Source organism: Mesoplodon densirostris, chromosome 15 (assembly GCF_025265405.1).
Source record: "Mesoplodon densirostris isolate mMesDen1 chromosome 15, mMesDen1 primary haplotype, whole genome shotgun sequence".
Lineage (NCBI taxonomy): Eukaryota > Metazoa > Chordata > Mammalia > Artiodactyla > Ziphiidae > Mesoplodon > Mesoplodon densirostris.
This window is the reverse complement of record NC_082675.1, coordinates 63,187,594-63,208,142: the sequence shown is the minus strand read 5'-3', so window position 1 is coordinate 63,208,142 and position 20,549 is coordinate 63,187,594.

The following is a 20,549-nucleotide window of genomic DNA, read 5'->3' as shown; positions in this document are numbered from 1 at the left end:
TTCATTAATCCTCACAACAGTCAGCAAGGGGAGAGAGGTTTTACAGAAGAGGACACAGAGGCCCAGAGAAGACAGTGCACCTGACCAGGGTCACATGAGCTAAAGGGCAGAGCCAGGATTCCTGGAGGAGAACACGTCACCTCCCTCAAGACCATTGGTCAGTGTAGTAACAGGGCTCCATCTAGAAACAAATCGCAGAAGCAGAGGAGGGGCATGAGGGAGGGAGAAATTAATTCCTCGTCGAAGAGGAAGTTTTGAGCAGGGCTTTGGAGAAAGAGCAGGGCTTCCAAGGACAGAAATGTAGAGAAGGGTATCCCAGGCAAAGCAGGTCCAGCTTAAGGAAAGGCTGGGCTCCGAAAGTGCAGGTACCACCAGACAAGGAGAATAGGTGTATTTCTCCCACAAGTGATATATCAGGTGTTGTGGTTTGGGCCCTTGTCCCCCACGCTCCAATTTTGTTTTTATCTTTTTTTTTTTTTTTTTTTGTGGTATGCGGGCCTCTCACTGTTGTGGCCTCTCCCGTTGCGGAGCACAGGCTCCGGATGCGCAGGCCCAGCGGCCATGGCTCACGGGCCCAGCCGCTCCGCGGCATATGGGATCCTCCCAGACCGGGGCACGAACCCGTATCCCCTGCATCGGCAGGCGGACTCTCAACCACTGCGCCACCAGGGAGGCCCAATTTTGTTTTTATCTTTTTGCTGATTAATACCGTCAACGTACTCTTGTTTAGCGTTTACCTTGACCACTTCATAAGTATGACTTCATTAGCTCCTCCAAACAGTCCTGGAAGATAGTGGGGCGGGTGTTGTTAACATTTTGCAGAGATTATATAGCAGACTGACACAAGGAGATTCTGAATAAATGCTTATTCTGAATGAATGAATGAATGAATGAATGAACGACTTGCCCAAGGTCACCGGCACTAAATGAATGACCATTTAGTGCCTGTGACCTTGCTAGGCTGCCTCCAAATCCCAGACTCTTTCCACTACCGTTCATATCTGGAGGACTTAGCAGTGCCATTTTGTGTGTGTGTGTGTGTGTATTGGGGGGTGGGGAATTAGAGTCATTATTGTGTTTTATAATGTGCTGATCATTTGAAAAAGGCTTGGGGACTGAGAACAATACAGGCATTCATTACAGAACTTCAATACACTGACAGCAGCAACAATCACCTAAAATTAAATGAAGCACAGAGTATCTCATGTGACTCCTCTCTTGAGGAGTCAGTGCAAAGGCACCAGGCTTTGGGAAAACAGGATAGGGTCCCCGAGGAGAAAGACAAAGCAGAGATTTACAGAAACTATGGGGGTGTCAGCAGGCTGGGAGAGCCCCACCAGCCAGGTGGACAATTCCCCGGGAGCACAGGACACCAGACAGCTTCCAAAGGCCTCCCCCGTCTTGAGCAACTGTGATTCAATGGGAACCACGAGTAACCACCAGGCCTAAGAAGGAGGCTTAGAGATCACCCTCTTGTTTTGCAGAAAACTAGTATATTTTTACTAATTATACTTTTTTAGAAAAATGTGTTCCTTAAAGCACTTAGTAGAGCTGTTCTGGCTTTTTAATTCTGCTTGTGGTTTCTGCCACGAGTCCTTCAGAGTCACTAGAAGGGTACGAGTCCAGCTCTGCAGGGAGGCATCTCAAGATCCCTTTCTGGGGCAATGGGGAGGCCTCACTGAGTGAAGCCAGGCCCACCACAAGTCCAGTATGTTTACAAAGCTGGAGAGCAGGTGCAAAGCTGGCTCCATTCTTGTCACCCAAGAGAACACGCACCCATGTACTGTGGGTCAGACTGAGGGATGTATACTGGCCATCCCTGCCCTCAGAGAACTAATGGATAAGACAGTGTCTCCTGAATGAGCTACCTCTGTTATACAGGCGGCCTTACAGAAGGCGAAACTATTAAATCAGTTTGTCTTTGGTGTGTGTTTACTCATGTCCAGGACCCTCCCTGACCCAGTCAGTGCCTTTACCTCCCACCACTCAAGGCCTTAGGACTTTAGCCCTCCTTGCCTCTCTCCCCCACCTCTGACACCCAAAACTTCCTGGTCTAGGACTCAGTCTCTAAGGATTCTACTATTTTTGTCTTAAAAACAATTAATTAAGGAACCTAATTCTTGCTAGAGTGGTAGCTGACTAACATATTACCCCTCCCAGGTGACAGAATACTTTGTCCAACTAAAATAAACACTTCTTGGGCTTCCCTAGTGGTGCAGTGGTTAAGAATCCACCTGCCAATGCAGGGGACACAGCTTCAAGCCCTGGTCCGGGAAGATCCCACATGCCACAGAGCAACTAAGCCCGTGTGCCACAACTACTGAGCCTGCGATCTAGAGGCCGCGAGCCACAGCTACTGAGCCCACCTGCCACAACTACTGAAGCCCGTGCACCTAGAGCCCTTGCTCTGCAACAAGAGAAGCCACCGCAATGAGAAGGCCGCGCACTACAAGGAAGAGTAGCCCCTGCTCACCGCAACTAGAGAAAGTCCACACGCAGCAATGAAGACCCAATGTAGCCAAAAATAAATAAATAAATTTAATAGAAAAAGGTGAATGTTTAAAAAAATAAAAATAAAATAAACACTCCTCTAGAAGCTGTCAGGAAGTGACATAAAAGGAAGGCAGGTCAGTTGGGGAGAGGAAGATATTTTTGGTTCACCAGGTTTTTCAACATTCTCAAATCACAACACGCTGATGACCTGGGAGAGCCAATCCAACAAACAGTCATCTGTGCGTTCTCATGGAGCCCCAAAGCCAACTGTTTTTGCATTCCCGTTATACCAGGAACCTGGGAAATACCAAGAAGCTCTAGAATTTACAATCCAAAAGGTCAAAAATAACTCAAAGAGAAAGAACAATAGGAGGAGAGCTGAGAACTAAGTCTGTGTTATTGGTTATTAGCACTATAATAACTCAGAGAAGGAAAAGATTGATGTCGTGTGGGAAGAGTCCCACTCTGTGGTGGGATGAGACTGGGTCTAAAGCGTAGGTAGAATACAAATATGGAATGTTCCAGGCTTTTTAAAGTTCAGAAGTTTCAAGAGCCTCTCTCCTCATATCACGCAAACTGGATTTCCCAGTGCCACAAGGACTGCAGGAAGCTTGCTTCCAGGCTGGCTGGTCACATCCTTTTGGATAATCATGTGCCTTCAACTGCCCCTTGGGAGACATGTGTTCTCAGCCAAAACCCTAAATTGATGTTGTTGAACTGTAAAAGCCAGGAACAGCTAGGAGAGAGCTTATCTTCCTGGGAGGCCCAAAAGACATTGCCCCTGTCTACAAGGGTGTGGGATGCACAGTCACTGCCAAGGTGACCCTGTCCCTGCCAGAGGGCCTGCCAGAATATAGGGGCAGAAGAGACTGACATAGAGGGCTCGGCCCAGCCAGTGCCTGTTCTGCTGCTCTTGCGCTGCCTCTGCCCAGCTCCTATCTCTCCCCGAAACAGGGACTGATCCTGTTTGTCCTGCCCTCCCCTCCCCACCACCAGACAGTATGTCCCCAAGGCCGACCACCAGGGAGCAGGTAGAGATTCCCTCACCACACTGTCTCTGGGGAGCCGGGTCGCTGCATGGAGGGAGGGGAGAGCAGAGGGGACAAAGTGGGGCTAAAGAGAGAAGAGAGGTGCTGGCGGTTTCTAAGGAGTCTTAACTGGGCTGGAGGTGGCTCAGCATGGAGAGAGATCTGTGCATCTCATGGTCCCCAGCACCATGCGCCATGGAGGGATCTTCCCATCCTGCACAGCCTCCCCCTCGCCCCCCACCCCACCGGCCTCAGCCCCGCCGCCACACCCCGGGGGGAGCTTCTCCTCCAGCTGCTCCACTCTCCACCTCATTGAGGGGAAAATAGAAGAACCTTCCCCACTGGGGCCTTTAGTCTCTGGCAGGAAACATCCATTGGCTGAAGGATTCTCCTTCTGGGGCTGCCCCAGGCTACTGTGAGGGCACTTGTACAGTCTCAAGAATGATAACACACTCCCCAAACTGCCACATTCCAGGCAACAGTTAAGGGGATGATGAAGTAAATTATGGGCCAGTTCAGCCCTTAGCAAAATTCCCTGGGAGTTCCCTGGTGGCGTTATGGTTAGGACCCTGGGCTTTCATTGCCGTGGCCAGGGTTCAATCCCTGGTCACAGAACTGAGATCCCGCAAGCATGCGGTTAGGCCGAAAGAAAAACAAATTCTGGAGCGGAAGATGGGGAAGGGGGAGCAACATATCAGGACCTAAACAAAGGATCCAGAACTCATTTCTTTCTTTTTCTTTGTTTTAAAAATGTTTATTTACTTATTTATTTATTTGATTTGGCTGCTCCAGGTCTTCGTTGCAGCACATGGGATCTTTGGTTGTGGCATGTGTGTGGGATCTAGCTCCCTGACCAGGGATCGAGACTGGGCCCCCTGCATTGGGAGCACAGGGTCTTAACTGCTGGACCACTCTAGTGGATGATAATCTAGTCCTCCAACTCAATTTCTTTTCTTTTCTTTTGTTTTTGAGTCTTTTTTTTTAATTGAAGTATAGTTGATTTACAATGTTGTGTTAATTTCTGCTGTACAGCAGTGTTTAGGTATACATATATATATATATATATATATATATATATATATATACATTCTTTTTATATTCTTTTCCATTATGGTTTATCACAGGTTATTGATCATAGTTCCCTGTGCTATACAGTAGGACCTTGTTGTTTATCCATTCTCTATATAATAGTTTGCATCTGCTAACCCCAAACTCCCACTCCATCCCTCCCCCACCCCTCTCCCCCTAGGCAACCACAAGTCTGTTCTCTATGTCTGTGAGTCCGTTTCTATTTCCTAGATAGGTTCATTTGTATCATACTTTAAATTCTACATATAAGTGATATCATACGGTATTTGTCTTTCTCTTTCTGACTTACTTCACTTAGTATGATAATCTCTAAGTCCATCCATGTTGCTGCAAGTGGCATTATTTCATTTCTATGGCTGAGTAGTATTCCATTGTATATATGTACCACATTTTCTTTATCCATTCATCTGTTGATGGACATTTAGGTTGTTTCCATGTCTTGGCTATTATGAATAGTGGTGCTATGAGCATAGGGGTGCATGTATCTTTTTGAATTATAGTTTTGTCCAGATATATGCCCAGGAGTGGGATTGCTGGATCATATGGCAACTCTATTTTTAGTTTTTTGAGGAATCTCCATACTGTTTTCCATATTGGCTGCACAAACTTACCTTCCCACCAACAGTGAGGGAGGGTTTCCTTTTCTCCACACTCTCTCCAGCATTTGTTATTTGTAGACTTTTTGATGCCAGCAGTTCTGACCGGTATGAGGTGACACCTCATTGCAGTTTTGATTTGTATTTCTCTAATAATTAGCAATGTTGAGCATCTTTTCATGGGCCTGTTGGCCATCTGAAGCCAGCTCACTTTCTTTATGTCCTATAAACCAATTTAATTTCTACTCTAAGTCCCCCACCTGGCAGGAAAGTCCATGTAAGTCATTGCTGAAGCTTCATTTCCCTTCCCCACTCAGGACCCACAGGTGCCTGGAAAGTTAGGATAGGGTCTAGTCTCCCATCCACATAGATCTGTCATTTGCCAAAGCCCAGTGGTGGGCAGTAGCTGGGGTCTGTTTCCATGTTATGCATGGGGAGAAATCTTTGCAAAGGCTGGATGCTCAAAAGGCCTCCCACTCCATGAAGGAGGATGGCCCACCTTCATCATGGACAGCTGTGCAGGGATGAGGTCACCCACACCTCTCTTACCTTCTAGGTCCCCATGATTTCTTCTCTCTCAAAGGCCATCTCCCCTCACCCTACAACACACATGAAACCCAGTGAGTTTAGATTTTTTTCAGAGGACAAGAAGAGTCACTGACCTCAGCCTCCTTCTGCTTTGCACCCAACCTGAATCACGGAAACAAGAAATTACCAACCTTGCTGTCTACTTGAAATGGAAGGGGCAGGCAGAATACTATAAGAAACACACAAATTAATATGTCACAACAGCATCCTGGCACTTCCCTGGTGACGCAGTGGTTAAGAATCCACCTGCCAATGCAGGGGACATAGGTTCGAGCCCTGGTCTGGGAAGATCCCACATGCCGTGGAGCTACTAACCCCGTGCGCCACAACTACTGAGCCTGCACTCTAGAGCCCGCGAGCCACAAAGACTGAGCCCATGTGCCACAACTACTGAAGCCCATGAGCCTAGAGCCCGTACTCTGCAACAAGAGAAGCCACTGCAATAAGAAGCACACGCACTGCAATGAAGAGTAGCTCCCGCTCACCGCGACTAGAGAAAGCCCGCACGCAGCAGTGAAGACCCAACACAGCCAAAAATAAATAAATAAATTTATTTAAAAAAAAAAAATCCTGCCACTCATTCATTCTCCAGCACTTTATGCACACATGCTTTGCAGCCAAGCACCGTGCTAGCACTGAGGACACAAGACACAGAAGCCCTTCCAGGTACAGCCCTTCCAGTGTCACCTAACATTAGAAGCATGTGACAACATAATGGGAATGTGCACACAGAGTCATAATAGGAGCTGAGACCAGGAAGCTGCAAACTTGGCCTGTACCCAGGGAGGACACACCTGGGAGGAGAACTCTGAACCAAGACTCTGAGTATGAAGAGATTTGCAGCATAGACAAGAGGAGGAAAGGCTTCTAGGCAGATGTCACAATGGAATCAAAAAGAGCCAAGCCATTCTGGGAATGAGTGGGCCCGGCCAGAGTCAGAATGCTCATTCGGGAGTGATGAGGGCAACAGTGAAAAAGGAGTTTAGAAAAAAGAACAAAATCCCCAGGGAAGACTTATCTGTAACATGGTCTGAGATGGTTTTTTCTTTCTTTTTTTCTTGCTAGGGTCGGGGATGGAGGTGCAATAAACAACCCTCTCTCTCCCTCTCCTCAAGTTTGGAACCAAAAAAACATAAAAGTTTGGAACCAATTGAGAAATAAGACACAGGCAACAGGTGAACATTTAAGTGTCAACTTTATGATAAATAAAATCTAGATTGGAGGACACGGTTTAAATGTGCAGGCCCCACGGACTTCATGATATGTCATGGCCCCTGTCGACAGACTGGACAACCTCAGCCCTTCCCCCAAGTAGTGGATTTACTGCCTGGTGAGCAACCCAGAATATACCGTCTCTGCAGTGGGGCAGGCCCTAGAGTGATATATTAATTCACTGGGACTGCCATAATGAAGTACCACAGATTGGTGACTTAACAGAAATGTATTTCCTCATAGTTCTAGAGTCTAGAATTCCAAGATCAAGGTGTCAGTTAGTTCGGTTTCTTCTGAGGCTTACAGTTGGCCTCCTCCCTGCTGTGTCTTCACATGGTCACCCCTCAGTCTGTATTGTCTGTGTCCTAATCTCCTCTTACAAGGACACCAATCATAGTACATTAGGACCCAACCCAACAACCCCGTTTTAACTGAATTATCTCTTTAAAGGCCCTATTTCCAAATACAGTCACATTCTGAAGTCCTGGGAGTTAGAGCTTCAACATATGGATTCGGGGGGAACACAATTCAGCCCATAACAGGTACACAGCTGGTTTTAGCAGAGCATGGTCAGGTCCTTCTCTCAAACTTTGCTGTCAGATGTCTTTCTTCCGAAGAGCGACACCGGGACTGTGGCTCAAATGAAGCCGCCTCCATATGGACGCACCGGAGTGAGGAACAGCGTTCCAGGTCACACCCCACATCCCTCTGTGGGTGCTCACATTATTCTTGTTTTCTGAAATAAAGGACTACATCACATCTATGTAGAAACCAAACTTTTCATAACTCTTTCACATCAAAAACAAAGCATGAAACAAAGGTAGGAGAGTTTTCAGAAATCATCTAACCATACTCCCTCCTTTTACAGATGAAAGAACCCAGGCCTGGTTGGAGTCCAGCCAAGAGCCACACAATTAATTAGTGGTCACCTGTCTTCCAGCACTATCACATATCACAAGTTCACTTGACTTTAAGGTCCCCAACACAAAACTTTCTTTCCTCTTTATATCCGCTTCTCTGCGGCACCTATCCTAAGGATCAGCACAACTGTTTGAAAAGGGAATTGAAGTAAAAGAGATTCTGAGTCGCTAACTGCTCTGAATGGACTCAAGTCACTTAGCCTAAGAAGTATGTTTGTTTACATTTGCATTGCCCAGTCCTCAGCCTGGGTCCAATCTGGTAAGTACTGAATTCACGTTAGCTGCACGCATGCATGAATGGCTGAAGAGCCAGAAGACTGGAGACAGGAAATGTCGCTTTTTCAAAAGTGGGTGAAGAGGGATTCTTCAAACAATAGAGCCCTGAACTTGGCATTGACTTGAGGCCTCTACTGGGCTTGTACTCTGGCACCTCTCCCCATTCTGCAGGGATCTTTCAAGGTCATCTTGGGTTCTTTCCTCTCCTCCAGCCCTATATCAAATTTGTTTCCAAGTTCTCTCATATCTCCTTCTTTTCCATCTCTGTTGCCATATCCTGGCCTAGGCCCTTATCGTATCACGCTGGTCTGGACTCACGTGTCTGGGCAGGGTTGAGTGCGGAGGCCTGCGAGGCAGCTAGGAGGCTATCTCAGCAGATCAGGCTGCAGTGGATGCTTGTTTTGTGTTCCCTCCCCCTCCTCGGCCTGTGTCTTCCTCCTTATCATTTCCCCTCATATGTACCCCCTGCGTCCTCCTTCCAACCAGCTCCCCACTCCTCACCCTTTCAGGCTTCCTCCACCTCCTCACTCGTGCCCACCCTTCCCCCAACCCCTACTTCAGGTTTCAATTAACTAGATGTCCATAGAAAGATTCCAGGAAATTTATTCTCCCTAAAATAGAAGTGACCCATAACAAGGCTTAATGAGGTCATCCCCCAAGGAATTTAATAAGGGACCATTGCTTCAGCCAGTGAAATGAGAGTGTCAGCTATGTCTGAGGGAGTCTTTGCAGGAGGGAAGGCTGCTGCTCCACCTCTGGGGCATGTTGGTAGTCTGCGGCCCCTGTGACAGGAGGCGGGAGTGTGGAAAGCAGGGACACATGGCCAGTGGGCTCAGTGGGAGAACACAGAAGTAAAAGCTTATCCTCTTCAGAGGTTTGCCAAGAACTCACAGGAAACCTGACGCCCTCCCTGACTCAGCTCCCTGCAACTTCCCCGTCCTGAGGCCACCAGCCCAAGAGCTTTAGGTGTCTTGAGATGAAGATTGCTGGGGATGGACTTTTGCCCTTACTAAACTGATAGAGATGGGGCAGTGTCCAGCATGTTGGAGCTTCCCTTACAGAGCAGGGAAAAGAGGATGTTTATTTTTCCTGCTTTTGAAAGACGATTGCATCTGTAGCCAGGAGTGGTGCCAGCTGTGGGCAGTGTCCAGCCTGGCAGGTGGATCACCAGGGACTCAGGGGGAGTCCTCAGCTGTCTGCATTTTCTCTGCCTGTGCATTGTTTTGGAACCCACAGCCCCCTGCCTCACATCTGCTCACCCACTAAAGGACCATTATCCCTTCTGCCCAAACCAAAGCACCCAGCATCTCAGAGAGTCTCCAAAAGCTACAGCCGGAAAGACTCCTAGATGTGACCTGAAGTCTACCCATTTCCCCAGTTTGCAGATGAGCAGCTGGGGCTCATGGAGGTTAAGGACTGTCTCTAATGTGCTAGTTCTCTGTGTTGCATAACCAACAGCCACGATCTGGTGGATGAAGACAACACACACTTACTAGCTCAGTTTCCATAGGTCAGGAGTCTGAGCTTGACTTAGCTGGGTCCTCTGCTTCAGAGTTTTGATATGTTGCAATCAAGGTATCAACTGGGCTGCCATCTCATCAGAGACTCAAGCGGGGAAAGATGTTTCCAAGCTCCCTCAGGCTATTGGCGGACTTCCTCGGCCTGCTGCTGCAGAACTGAGGTCTTTTTTTTTCTTGCTGGTAGTCAGCCAAGTGCTCTCAGCGACTAAAATCTGCCCACAGTTCTTCGCCAATGGCCTCTCCATAGGCCCTCTCACAGCATGGCAAGTTCTTCAAAGCCAACACGTGAGAGAGTCTTGGTCCCAGGGAGGGCCCAGTCCCTCTTTTAAAGCTTTTACCTGATTAAGTCGGGCCCACTTAGGATCATTTCCTCTTTGATTAAATAAAAATCAACTGATTTGGGATCTTAATTACATCCTCAAAATCTCTTCACCTTTGCCATATTCTATTAGTTAGAAGCAAGTCACAGGTCCTGCCCACACTCAAAGGGCATGGATCTTACAGGGCAGGAATAAATGCAGGAGACATGGAGCTTAGGGTCACCACATCACATGTCACATAGCTAGCTAAAAGCAGAAATAAGATATAGAACCTAGGTTTCATACAGAAACAGGTTTCAGGGGCCAGTTATGTTTCAGGATTCAGACTGTTCCAGATTTTAAAAAGACAATCAGCCACACCTTAGACTCAAAACACCCATGGTGCAGTCTGGGACAGGACTCTAATCAAACACTGTAGATTTCTGCAGTGAAACATGATTACTCACACCAAGTGGTACATGTAGATCAAAATTAGCTGCATGGTGGTTCAGACGCAGTTTTGCCACAGAATAAGTTCAGGTCAGATTGGGATTTGCCAAATGAATTATGAAAGAGTTTTAGGTTTTTAGAGCTTTGGGGCTTCAGAAATTCCAGTAAGGGATTGTAGACATCTAATAACTAATACTCATTGAGTTCTTGCTCACACCAGATTTGGGCTAAGACTTGTGCATTCTCACAACCCTGTGGATGGAGAATATTTTTAAGATATTAACTATTTTCCTCCCTTTTCCTTCTTCTCATTCAAGTGGGCTCTGCATTCATTGACTTGGGGGTGGGGGTGTTACCAAATTGGTTCACTGGACCTGCTCTGGGGTCCCAGCCCAGGCTGAGACCCCTTGTCTCAACCAGGGAGGTTCTTTTTCCAATCAAATTTGTGCAGCCGATAACAACACTGACGCTAAGACTGGAATAGCACAAGCTTTATTCAATGGCCAAAGAATTGAGAGGCAGGAACCTAGTTCAGAAATCAACTTCTCAACCCAGTTAGGGCAGAGACACCAAATATACAGTATAGCAGGATTAAGTAAAAGGGAGGGATTTGGAAAGAGTGGGAGGACTAGTAATGAATTATCTGAGAACAAGGGTGTGATTTGGACCTGGTACTGATACAACTCTCCTTTTCAGCCCTGGTATGGGCTTTTCCAGTAGTTGTCGTGGCAACTGTCAATTGTCACAGCACCTGTGGGTGTGTCATTTAGTTGCTAATGTATTACAAAGAGCTATAGTTATTCCGCCATTTTGGGCCTAGTTTGTTCGAACTGTTTTTTTTTCTTCGAAGCTTTTTCCTAAAACTTAGATAAGAGCAATTGGTTTCTATTCGAGGGAGGGGCAGGGCTATGATTCTGGGGCAACAGCCTTGCTAACAGGGGGAGGCTGGGTGGGGAAGGAGCCTGAGAGTCTCTCCTGCTTCTCTGTTCCCAAAGCTGCTCCAGCCCCAGATGGGGAGGGGATGTGGGGCTTTGATAAACCACTTTGGACACAAGCAAAAACCAAAATAAGACAAATCAATACACTGGAAATAGATGCCTCACCCTAGGCTACAGAGAGAACAGAGAAGAGTTGGAGCTCCTGGAAGCACAGCTATGCTTGCAGGACCCCAAGGGTGAGGGCTCATGCTGCCCCTGGAGAAGCTGGGGGCCTGGGTGCTCTGTGTGCTTCTCCGGGGGGCGCGGTGGGGGACTCCTTACTGGACTCTGTTTGGCTCCGGCTGTCCTTACTCCTCTCTCATGATGCTGTGCAAGCGAGGCCTTGCTTTGTAGCCAGAACGTCTGCTTTTCTCCCGCCCGATACAGACCGGGCAGCTGAATAGATAGTGCTCAGTAATTGCTCACTCTTCAGGGAGGCCTTGAAAGGTGATGGGGGTGGGAGGTGCTCTAGGCCCCTCCCTCCAGGGGTTCCTGTGCAGTTAACTTCCTCTGAAGTGTTTGGTTTGGGTGACCCTCTGATCTACTTCTTAACAACCTGGGTCAGGTTTCATTACATCATCCTCCACTCAAGGCGCCAGGGCCTCATGACAAATTGGTGCAATCTGCAGGCCTGAAGTGGGACAGTGCTGTGCTGTGTCCCCGTTGGAGTGAATCCCACCACGTGATTTTTGACTCTGGCCCCAGAACCCCAGGGCTAGCCTTTCAAGGAATGGGTTTGTCCCTTTTCTTCGCCTTTGAAAGTATTTTTAGAATACGACTGCCCCCTGGTGGCCAAAATTATATATGTAAATACCCAGTGTCCTTCAAACAATCCAGACAAGAGATTCCTGTCACAGGAATGAGAGAATTGCTGATCCGGTTACTGAGTTTGTTTGGGATTAGGGTAGGAGAGCAGAAGGGGACACCTTTTTCTGTGCTTGCTGGCACAAAAACCAGATCAGGCAGTTAATTGGATCTGGATCGTTTCGGCTATAAACTTCATGAGGGCTGGGAACCACTTCTGTTTGAATTCGGTGTTTCATCCTAGTGTCTAGCAAAGTGTCTGGCACACAGTAAGTGCTCAGAAACATACTGAATGAATGGATGAACTGCAGACCTGCCTCAAACGGAGCAACCACAACCTCACTCATTTTTACCTTATTTTACTGCCTCTTGATAGATGCTGAAAAAGCATTTGAAAAAATTCACCATCTATTATTTATTTTTTAAAAACTCAATAATTTCAGAATAGAGGGACTTCCTTGACATGTTAATAAATAAATCTGAACCCAGGCTTAAAGGTAAAGCCCCTTTAGTAGAAGCATCTCCACTCAACTCAGCAACACAGCAAAGCTGTTCCTTTTGGCATGTTGTATTTTCCAAAGACGACCCCAGTGATATCTTCCATCCCACATGCTCCTCTTAGAATGTAATCCTGACAATCCACCCACTGGCTAGGGAGTCTATGTCCCTTTCTCTTGACTCTGTGGGTGGACTTTTGATACAGTAATGTTGGAAGTGAGGCTTTGTGACATTCAAAGTTGATCATAAGAATGCTATTACACTTCTGCTTGCTCTGTTAAAATGTTCACTCTTTTTTTTTTTTTTTTTTTTGGCTGCGCTGGGTCTTCATTGCTGCACACGGGCTTTCTCTAGCTGTGGTGAGCGGGGGCTACTCTTCGTTGTGGTGCACGGGCTTCTCACTGCAGTGGGTTCTCTTGCTGCAGAGCATGGGCTCTAGGCGCGCAGGCTTCAGTGGTTGTGGCTCGCCGAAGGCTCTAGAGCTCAGGCTTAGTTGCTCCACGGCATGAGGGATCTTCCCGGACCAGGGAGCGAACCCGTGTCCCCTGCATTGGGAGGCGGATTCCCAACCATTGCGCCACCAGGGAATCCCAAAATGTTCACTCTTAAAACCCAGCTATCATATTGGAAAGAAGCCCAAACCAGCCATCATGAAGAGACCACACAGAGAGGTCATGAGTAAGTGTTTTAGCCAGAGGCTGACAGCTTGAGACCCAGCCCAAAGCCAGCAAAAACTGTCAGGCCAGTGACTGAGGGCACCTCTGGTGATTCTACCTCTCAACTCTCCCAGCCTTTAAATCTTCCCAACTTGAGGCTCCAGATAGTAAGGAGCAAAGATGAAAAATGCTCACGGTGTCCCGCCCAGATTTCTCACCCACAGAATCCATGATTGTTTTATGCCATTTGGGATAGTTCATTACACATTAACAATTACTAAAACTTTTGCTGTTACTACCGTTACCACGTTGGTATGATAGTACTTCCTGAGAAAAAAATTAGAAGAACCAAAATTGATAAGGAGGAAGTAAATTTATCATTATTTGCATGTGAAATAATTACATATCTGGAAAAGCCAAGAGATTCAACTGAAAAAGTATTAGAACAATGAGAGAATTCAATAAGGGACTAGGTTCAAAACTTAATTTCTCTTTTTTTTTTTGGCTGCACCACACAGCATGCAGAACTTCCCCAACCAAGCACTGAACCCATGCCTGCTGCAGTGGAAGCGTGGAGTCTTAACCAGTGGTCAACCAGGGAAGTCCAAAACCTAATTTCTTTCTACTTTTACTTGCATAAATGACCAAAGTTGTGACTCCTATTGTCAAGATTTCTGTAACATTGGCTACTCACAATTGGAATTCTAATTTAGAGACATTATCAGTGGAGAATACACACCTGTTGCCAGTTTAGCAAATAAAACAAAATACAAGACACCCCGTTAACTTTGAATATCAGATAAACAACAAAGAAAGTTTTAGCATAACTGCGCCTCATGAGTCCTATTTGTTAGAATGAAGTCATTAAGCTCAGCCCACACTCAAAGGGAGGGGTGTAGACAACACAGAGGGTCCCAGAAGGCAGGAGTCACTGGGGCCATCCAGAGGCCGCTGTCATACCCTCCTTCGTAAATTTTCCTGAGAAATCCATTTTATTCCAAATAGACACTGTTGCTCAGAGAGCAAACCTGGGTACCTCCCCTCCAGAAATTCTTCCTTGAGCAATGATTTTATTAGATGAACCAAGGGCTTAGAGGTTTTCCCACTAGGTTTTCATCTAGCCAGTGTTGAAGTGAATGGGTGTGTTATTACTGGCGTCCTATGTGAATAATAAAATGGAAGATGAAAGATGAATTACAGTGTTTGCACTTTATATGTTCAAAGTGTTGCTGAGGTCTGTAAGTTATAATGTATTATGAATGTATTACCTCACAGCCCAATTGATATCAGGATTGTGAGATGATGTTTGCTTCCTATAAAAGGATTTGAACTGAGGTGGTAAATGTGACTGATGTGTTCAAGAAAAGACAAAATGGAGAACTTGACCAGAGAACTGGAAGTTACATGTTTTTTAAAAAGAACAAAATGGAAATTATAAACTGAAAAATACAATAACTGAACTTAATGAAATAGATGTGTCTAACAGCAGATTAAGAACAAGATTAGTAATATGTAAGATAGGTTAGTAAAAATATCCATACTGAAGGAGAGAAAAAAGATGGGAAAAAAATTGAAAGAAAAAAAAGAATGGAAAATACAGAAAAGCATGTAAGATATATGAGCTACAGTGAGACAGTCTAACATCTAGGAAATTGGGAGTACCAGAAAGGGAAGAGAAGATGAAGCAGAAGCAGTACTTGAAGACACAATGGCTGAATTTTCCCAAACAGATGAAAAATATCAAGCCACTAGTACAAGAAGATCTATGATCCTTAATTAAGAGTAGTTCAAAGAAAAACACACTTAGAACATCATAGGATTGCTGAGAACCAAAAGCAGTCACAGAAAAAATACACACATTATTTTCAAATGAACAATGTTAATACAGGTGACTTCTTAGCAGAAATGTGTGTATAGACTCAGGGGGTCCCCCGCGATCCTTGCCTCCTGGTGTTCACATCCTTGTCTCATCCACCCTTGAGTATGGGCAGGGCCTGTGACTTGCTTCTAACCAACAGAATAAGGCAAAGGTGACAAGATGTACGTGATTACGTGTGTGAGTACATTATGTTAATTATGAGATTGCATGATTATATTACATAAGATCATGGTGCCCCTCTTACTGAGGTCTTATCACCCTTGCTGGCTTTGAGAAGTAAGTGGCCATGTTGGGGAATCTCACTTGGCAAGGGACTTTGGGTGGCCTCAGCTAGTAGCTAGCAAAAAACTGCTGCCTGTATGCCTACAACCTCAAGAACTGAATTTGGCTAACAAACTAAATGAACAGGGAAGTGGATCCTTTTCCTAGTCAAGCCCCAGAACAGAACCCAGTCCTGACCAACACCTTAATTGTAGCCCTGTCGAGGACCCGCATAAGCTGTGTCCAGATGCCTGACCCCCAGAAACTGTGAGATAATAAATGTGTTTTGTTTTAAGATGTTAAGTTAGCTGTAATATTGTTACACAGCAATAGAAAACTAATACATGAGGGAAGTAAGGAAATACTTGAATTATATATTTAAAGATTTAAGGGACTTCCCTGGTGGTCCAGTGATTAAGAATCTGCCTTCCAATGCAGGGGATGCGGGTTCGATCTCTGGTTGGGGAACTAAGATCCCACATGCCTCGGGGCAACGAAGCGGCTTAGTGAGACAACTACAGAGCCCACGCGCCCTGGAGCCCATGCGCTGCAACGAAAGATCCCTCGATGCAGCCAAAAATAAATAAATAAACATTTTTAAAAAAACAAACAAAAAATAGTGTTAAAAGAAAATAAGTGCCAACCTGTAACTATAAACCCAGTGAAAACAGCTTTTAAAATGAAGGTGAAAAGCACTAATGAAAAGAGAAAGATTGATAAATTGGATATTAACATTAATTCTGTTCATCAAAAGCTGCTATTAAACGAGTAAAGCGACAAGTCCCAGAATGAGAGAGAATACTTGCAATACTTATAGCTGATAAAAAAAACTCATATCCAGAAGATATAAATAACTCTTACATACCAATAAGAAAATGGCAAACAGCCAAACAGAAAAATGGGCAAAAGACTAAACAGGCAATTCACAAAATAAAGTACCCAAATAGCCAACAAGCATGTGAAAATGTTCCACCCTCATTAGTCATGAAGAAATTGCAAATTAACACTACAAGGGGGATAATACCACCCAAAAAATGGTTTAAAAAAATTTTTTTTTATGGTACGCGGGCCTCTCACTGCTGTGGCCTCTCCTGTTGCGGAGCACAGGCTCCGGACGCGCAGGCTCAGCGGCCATGGCTCACGGGCCCAGCCGCTCCGCGGCATGTGGGATCTTCCCAGACAGGGGCACGAACCTGTTTCCTCTGCATCGGCAGGCGGACTCTCAACCACTGCGCCACCAGGGAAGCCCTTAAATTTTTTTTAATGATAATACCAAGGATTTTATGAAGATGTGGAGCAACTGGAACTCACACACAGCTGGTGAGAATGCAAATTAATACAATCATTTTGGGATTGTTTTCGCAGTATTTTCTAAATTTGAACATATCAAATGTTCAAAGTGTATTCTTCACATGTTCAAGGTGTATTCTTCACATACATGCAAACATATGTGCACCAAAAGACATGTATGAGAATATACATAGCAACTTTATTCATAAGAACCCCAAACGGAAGCAACACAAACGTCCATCCACAGTAGAATGGATAAATAAAACAATGCAGTATTCTAAAGTAGGGCACGGATAATTCTTTTGGACCAGATAATTCTTTGTTGTGAAGACTGTAGTATATTTAGCAGCACCCCTGGCCTTTGCCCACTAGATGACAGTAGCGCTCTCCTAGTTGTGACAACCAAAAATGTCTACAACTATTGCCAAATGTCTCCTGGGGGGATTATTACCACCCCCCCAACAGAGAATTACTGCTCTAAAGCAATCAAAATAAGCAAACTTCTGCAATATGCGACATTGTAGACAAAGGTCAAATATATAATGTGTGAAAACAGCTAAACACAAGAGTACATGCGGTATGATTTCACTTCAAGTTCTAAGACAGGGTGAATTAATCTGCCTGACAGAAGTTGGGATTTTCATTACCTTTGTGAGAGTAATGACTGGAACGGGGCATATGGAAGTGGTCCCTTGGTGATATTCTATACACAACCTAATCTGGGTGATGTGCACATGGGTGTGTTCACCTTGTGAAAATTTATCAAGCTATATACACTTATGATTTTGCTAGATGTGCTCTGCTTCAAAAAAGGTTACTTAGGGTTTTCCTGGTGGCGCAGAGGTTAAGAATCCGCCTGCCAATGTAGGGGACACGGGTTCAAGCCCTGGTCCGGGAAGATCCCACATGCCGTGGATCAACTAAGCCCGTGTGCCACAACTACTGAGCCTGCAGTCTAGAGCCCGTGAGCCTCAACTACTGAAGCCCGCACGCCTAGAGCCCGTGCTCCACAACAAGAGAAGCTACCACAATGAGAAGCCCGCGCACTGCAACGAAGAGTAGCCCCCACTCGCCGCAACTAGAGAAAGCCTGCACGCAGCAACAAAGACCCAACTCAGCCAAAAATAAATAAATTAATTCTAAAAAAAGTTACTTAAGAATAATACATATTTGTAAACCTAGAGTTGAAGAGAGAAATTATTCTTTAAAATAGTTACTGTACTTATTTATTTATTTATTTATTTATTTATTTATTTTTAGGTCACATGTAATGCCCAAATTTATTGCTCACCCAGTATTCTAGATTATATTGCACCAAAAACTTTGAACTAAATTTACATGAGTTTGTATCTACTATTATCTGTGGTCTATACCTTTCATTAATGATGTTTTCACATATACAAAATTCCAAACTTATGTGTTTTTTTCTTATAATCTCCCCTCTAAATATTTCATCATTACTAATCAACCACAGTTCTGTGACTTGCTTACTCATCCATTTCACATTTATCTCTAAAAGATTTACTTTAAAAATACAAACAGGGGCTTCCCTGGTGGTACAGTGGTTAAGAATCCGCCCGTCAATACAAGGGACATGGGTTTGAGTCCTGGTCCGGGAAGATCCCACATGCTGCAGAGCAACTAAGCCTGTGCACCACAACTACTGAGCCTGTACTCTAGAGCCTGCGAGCCACAAATACTGAGCCTGTGTGCCACAACTGCTGAGCCCACAAATACTGAAGCCCACATGCCTAGAGCCCGTGCTCCACAAGAGAAGCCACAGCAATGAGAAACCCACGCACCACAACAAAGACCCAACGCAGCCATAAATAAATAAATAAATACAAACAGAAGGGAGCTCGATGTCTCAAATTGGAAGAGAAAGAATAATTGAGCTTTGTTAGAACAAAAATGGCAGAAAGAGAAGTGACAAAGCTGAATAAAAAGAAAGGAAATCTTATTTCCACAAAGAAGAGAATGGGAGCTAAAAGAAAATTCAACCCAGGACTGGTAGGTAAAAGAATTTCGTCCGTAATTAGGGTGGGTAACTAGAGGTCCCTACTTGTTAATCCTCATTCTCACTCTTCCTTAACTAATAGAAACCCAAATTTATTCTGTGCAACAATGTACCAATAAAAATACTACATTTTCCAGCCCCCTACTCTTTACAGGTAGGATTGTCCAAAGTGATGTAGACATGAAAGTTGGTGCTACAGCAGCCATCATATGACTGTGAGGTGACCTTGAGGATAGAAACCAGTGCTAAAACCATGTGAACCACAAAGAAGGAGCTGATTTCCCTGATGACTAGAGAAGTCCCCATCTCTACCTTGAACTGCCTGCTTCTGGCATTTTACAAGAAAGAGACAAGCCATTTCTTTGCGTTTTTTGTTATATGCAGCTAAATGCAATTCAAAACCGACACAATGACTCAGAGGGACCTGCTGGCCAATAGAGAGCATTTGGTACTACAGTATAAACTTGTGCTAATGATCCTTGGCAGCATTAGGGCAGTGGCCCCTAACAAAGGAACAGGGGATGGGACAGGGGCAACAAAGTTATCAGAAGGACCCAGAATCTATATATACACACAGAAAAACCTTCAGGCTGAATATATACCATATCTCGCACACATATATGACAACTATTTTTCAAATATCTAGAGCTGACGTTTGATGAATAAGTTCAAAATTGATATAAAAAGTCTTAATATCTGAATAATATTAGCTTTTTGTTATTGTATACTTTCTCAATCATTGGTTACTAATTTTACAACCCTAAAGGGGGAGGGAATGTTTGATAATTTTTGATGTTTATAAGGTATTTTGAATTGGAGCCATCTGAAAGTTATAAAGTATAATATATCTGTATGTTGAAATACTACAGTGTTATGAAGAATATAAAAATATGTGGGGGCTTCCCTGGTGGTCCAGTGGCTAAGACTCTGCGCTCCCAATGCTGGGGGCCCAGGTTTAATCCCTGGCCAGGGAACTAGATCCCACATGCTGCAACTAAGAGTTTGCATGCCACAAATAAATATCCCACATGCCCCAACTAAGACCCGACACAGCCAAATATATAAATAAATAAATAAATATTAAAAATATATATGTGTACATGTTGGATTTGCATAGATAAGTCTAGAATGATTCACTTTAATGATAGTAGAGAATAAGTAGTCAGTTACTCTTGGGAAGTAGAACTGGGGCTAGGAGTAGGAAAGAGCTTAGACTTCAAATTTTATATACTTTTGAATTGTTGGAATTATTTGTAATAAACAGGTATTACTTTTGTGGTTACAAGTAGTTTGGAGTTTTTTGTTATTTTCTTAAGGAAATTTTTTTTTTCTAACATTTGAGGAGCTTAGGCATCCCCAGTCTACATTTCTAAAGTAGTTAAAAGCTAAGCAGGGAGGGCTTTGCTGGTGGCGCAGTGGTTAAGAATCTGCCTGCCAATGCAGGGGACATGGGTTCGAGCCCTGGTCCAGGAAGATCCCACATGCTGCGGAGCAACTAAGCCTGTGCACCACAACTACTGAGTCCACGTGCCACAACTACTGAAACCTGTGCACCCAACGAAGAGTAGACCCCGCTCAATGCAACTAAAGAAAATCTGCGTGCAGCAACAAATAAATAAATAAATTTTTTAAAAAAAAAGCTGAGCAGGGAAATTGAGACTTACTACGGTTTAGCCAAAAGTAGGTGATACAGAGG